The 4775-nt window shown below is 35.8% G+C and overlaps 1 long non-coding RNA gene across 1 annotated transcript; it reads right to left on the bottom strand.

The window, feature by feature from the left end:
- Nucleotides 1-954: 954 nt before the first annotated feature.
- LOC122034693 lies at nucleotides 955-2816 on the bottom strand. The gene is made up of 3 exons (XR_006126762.1): nucleotides 2609-2816; nucleotides 1166-1237; nucleotides 955-999 (listed from the first exon to the last, which is right to left on the bottom strand). It is a non-coding gene; the product is annotated as an uncharacterized LOC122034693 (long non-coding RNA).
- Nucleotides 2817-4775: the final 1959 nt, after the last annotated feature.

The following is a 4775-nucleotide window of genomic DNA, read 5'->3' as shown; positions in this document are numbered from 1 at the left end:
GATGGATCGTCCACTTGGCTCGGGAGCGGTATTGGTGTATTATTGTTGTCTCCCCAAGAAGAGAAGATGCATCTATCTGTCCGGCTTGACTATAGAGCTACAAATAATGAGGCAGAGTATGAGACCCTTATAGCCGGCTTACAGGCCGCCCGGCATGTAGGAGCCGGACGGGTAATGCTGCATTCAGACTCTCAATTGGCCGCTCAGCAGCTCATAGGTACCTTCGAGATTAACAACGCTCGGCTCAAGCTTTACGCTCAAGCCTTCGAGAAACTCAAAGTCGACTTCAGAGAGGTTATTATCCAGAAGATACCCCGAGCGAAGAACCAACACTACTAGAAAACTAGGCTTTTGAGACACAACAAAATATGTCTTAAATTATAAATTTAATGTCTCAAAATGTTTTTGAGACGGTGATGAGACGGTAATGTAGTTGTCCCTAATACAAGCGTCTCAAAAAAATATTGAGACAGTTGTACTGTCTCAAATACTATTTAAGACGGTAATGAGACAGTTATTCAATTGTCTCAAAAATATTTAAGACAGTTATTGTTTTGTCTCAAATGTTATGTCTTATCCTGTGAAAAAACTAAAGACACTAAATCGAGATGGTAATGTGCTGTCTCAAATAGAAGTGAAGACAGTAAATTACTGTCCCTAATATTTCAACTTGTTAGATGCAATAATTATGACAAAAATTAATAATCTTTAAAGAACATTTATTATACAAATTAATCTAGATTAAATTTATTAAATTGTCATTTCAAAACAAAAGGAAAAATTCTCTTTTTATAAATTAAAAATAATATCCACAATATAAAATTCTATAATCATTAATTGAAGTACATCCAACATTCATCCAATAACAGAAATATCTACATATCTATCATTAATTTGATAATAAAAAAATAACTATTCCCATGAAAGTTACACAAAAGAAAGTCTAAAGAACAACTCGTGATCTAGAGATAACTTCTATAATCCTTCTTCACCAGAATCCTGAACATACAAAAAAAACTCTTATTAGAGGTAAAGATGATTTATAATATATACTGTTAAAAAAAAAATCAAAACATTTCAATAAGAAATCTCATCATCTAACACATAATCTTCTTTCTTGCAACTATATATATATACAACATAAACAACCTCAAGTTAAACAAACCTCTTCATCTCGTAATAAGAAATGATGGTTTATGTGTTTGTCAATATCTTTGTGTCTTTCAAGTTGTTGCACCTGTAAAATAAATTTATCTACAGCTTAAAAATATGTACACTACTACATCACCAAAATTGTTAATAAAACTAAAAAAAATTCTTATGAAAACATAATATTAATATTATCCGCACTACTATAAGCTGAAGTGTGATATGAACTATGTAAAAGAGGAAACATCAGACCATTTAGAAAACCCCATTATATTAATATTATCCAACCTTGGTTGATGAAAAATTATTATTGGATAATGAGTATTATCTTGTTTGGTTAATGCTACTACAATTATTAGGAGGATTCATGTTGATTTATATAACACATAATAATAATAAAATAAAATAATAAAGAAGGTGACAAACTAATATTGCTACTTTTTAAACTCACCACAAAATTATAGCTATTAGATCCGTTCTTAGTGTCTAGTAGGAAACACATGCACTTAGAGTATCTAGAATTTTCAACTGCTTTAACTTCTATTCTATTTGCTAATTTTGTTAATGGTCAATAGGTCTTTAAGAATCAAGCAAGTAAATGTACACAAATCTTTTGAAATCATTGTGGAGACTATTTCATGCATACCATTAGATAGAAATACACAAAATATATTACTAAAACAATAATTAATGCAACTATTGCAAATTGAAGCATATTACCAAAATAACAATTGATGATGAAATTATCTCAAAAAATTAATTATGATGTGAAGAATGGAATGATTGCTGCTCTAGGAAGTAAATGATTTCATTTCTACATCATGACTAATGAAATATTCATGTGGCAGGAATGGGAATGGAGCTAGTTGAATAGTCATCAAAGAAAACCTTTACTTTAAAGGAAGGTTAACTCAGATTTAAGTGTTTGGAGATTTCACTTATGTCAGGGTTTATTTATTTATTTTTTTAATACCAATGCATAAAGAGTATATATATATATATATATATATATATATATATACATATTCAAATTTTATTTATACAATTCATAGTTTAAATTATAGGGATAGCTCTGTCACTAGTTGAGCACGATAAAAACTCAGAAGACTTGGCTTGGTTCTTTTATAGACAGCTAAGACTTCAAAAGTACCGCTGTATCAAGTTGCTCGATCCCTATATTAAATGTTTGAGGATGCCAAACATACAACAGCACACGAGTATTCTGTTTAACAATTTGATTCATTCTCTTTTGATTGTTATGGGATATCAGGCCATTCCCTTTTGGAAGAGAATCAACAATGTTCTTCTAAGTTCTAATAGAAAAATTATATGCATTACTAAATGACTTACTAAGCACAATTCAAGCAAATCAGATGCAACCAAAATATAATATGAAACGCGATACCATCAAGGAAAGAGATCCTTGCAAAAAGCAGCACCTTTGGCATTGGGCATTCACCTGTCTGTCACAAGGCAAAACCTTTGAGGTAACTGGGATCCTTCCGGGCTCGCTCCTGGAACTTCTTGAACCACCGGTCAAGGATATCCATGGGCACGATGAGCCAGCTTCCGTCAATCCCGCAGAAGGACTGCATGAAATTGAAGAGGTTCTCGCCAACCCTAAGAGCGAGTCGCTCGGCCTTCTTCTCCGCGCCGGCGTCAGCGACGGGTGGTAAGGAGGCGAGGTCCTCGACCGATACGCCGATCTTGGCGAAGGTGAGCGCGAGCTGCAGGGGATTAGGGTTAGGGTCAGGAATGGGGGGTTCTTCGGAAGAACTAAAGAAGTACCTGAGATTTGCCGTGGAGATCGCCGTTCCTCTATCGCCCTCTTCGTGGAGATCGCCGTTGCCTCCGTCGCCCTCTTCGCTGTCGCCGTTGCCTCCGTCGTCCTCTTCGTGGAGATCGCCGTGTTCTCTTTTGTCGCACGAAAGAGACAAAAGAAACCTTAAATAAACTTATAACAAAACCTTAAAATTTAATGTTAAACGAAAGAGATATCTTAAAACCTTAAATAAACGAAACAAATTTAAAACCTTAAATAAACGAAAGAGATAATAACAAATGTAAATTTAATGTTAAAATAAAAACCTTAATACCTTTAATTATATTAATGTAGATATATAATAAATTTATTATTTATTTCAGTATATACCCTAGCCTATCAAAAGATAGTATATTATTAAATATTTAATATATATTTTTTCATAATTTTTAAATTATCAATAATCTAAACACAAATTAAAAATAAATATTAAGTTAAATTTGTAGATGTATTTTTCTATGTTATATATATATATATATATATATATATATATATATATATATATATATATATATATATATATATATATATATATATATATATATATATATATATATATATTCGATCCGTGTCATGACCGTTCCGTGAAAGATATTGGAACTGGAACGGTAGAGTCTGTAACAATTATCGTGACCATTCTGACGAACCATATTCAAGATAATTTGAGACAAATATTTTTTTACCGTCTTATTTGAATGTCTTATATAATTATATTTTTAATCGTCTTTATTAGGTGTCTTATTTAGTTGAATTTGAGACAAAATCTTAAATACTGTCTTAAATTTAATGTCTCTATATAAAATTTTGAGACATCTATTATTACTGTCTTAATTACTTAGTATTTGAGACGAATTTTGTCACTGTCTTAAAATTTTTGTCTCAAAAGCCTAGTTTTCTAGTAGTGCAAGCGGCTGATGAGTTAGCCAAACTTGCGAGCTCAATAACGCCGATCGCCATCCAGCAGCCGATTGAACAAGTATCTTTGGTGGCGTACGTCGACCGGATGGAAGGCCTCACGTTTTCGAGCGACTGGAGAACACCCATCACGGAGTTTTTGCGATCGGGAGCCACACCGTCCGACCGGAACGAAGCCCGGCTGTTAAGGAGGAGAGCCGGTCGGTTCACACTCATCGGCGATCAACTTTACAAGAAGGCTTTCTCACGCCCGCTGTTGAAATGCGTGAGCTCGGAGGACTAGGCTTACATCCTCCAAGAAGTACATCAAGGATCATGCGGAGGGCATCCGGGCGGATGTTCGCTGGCTAAGAAGATCCTATTAGCTGGGTACTTCTAGCCAACCTTACAATCAGACGCCGCTCGGACAGTGTCGACGTGCCTCTCGTGCCAGAAGTACCATAACTTCTACCACTGGCTGGCAGAGGAAATGAAGGCATCAACCATCTCATGTCCGTTTGATCAGTGGGGGATGGATATTGTTGGTCCATTTCCTATGGCGACCGGGCAGCGAAAATTTCTGCTAGTGGCGATCGATTATTTTTCTAAGTGGGTGGAGGTCGAGTCGCTAGCCAAGATCACCGAGCAGATGGTCAAAAAGTTCATCTGGCAACACATCATCTGTCGGTTCGGCGTCCCTTGCCGACTGGTTTCCGACAACGGGCGGCAATTCACAGGGAAGTTGTTCGAGGATTAGCGCAAAAGCTATGGCATAGAGCAACACTTCACATCCGTGGCCTATCCCCAAAGCAACGGTCAAGCCGAAGTAACCAATCGGGAAATTCTTCGCGTGCTGCGCGCTCGGCTCAACCATTTGGGGGGAAGTTGGGTGGATGAAGTGCCGGGCATC

The sequence above is a fragment of the Zingiber officinale genome, chromosome 11B (genome assembly GCF_018446385.1).
Source record: "Zingiber officinale cultivar Zhangliang chromosome 11B, Zo_v1.1, whole genome shotgun sequence".
In the NCBI taxonomy this organism is placed as follows: domain Eukaryota; kingdom Viridiplantae; phylum Streptophyta; class Magnoliopsida; order Zingiberales; family Zingiberaceae; genus Zingiber; species Zingiber officinale.
The sequence above is the reverse complement of the archived record's forward strand: the minus strand, read 5'-3'. Positions and strand labels throughout refer to the sequence as shown.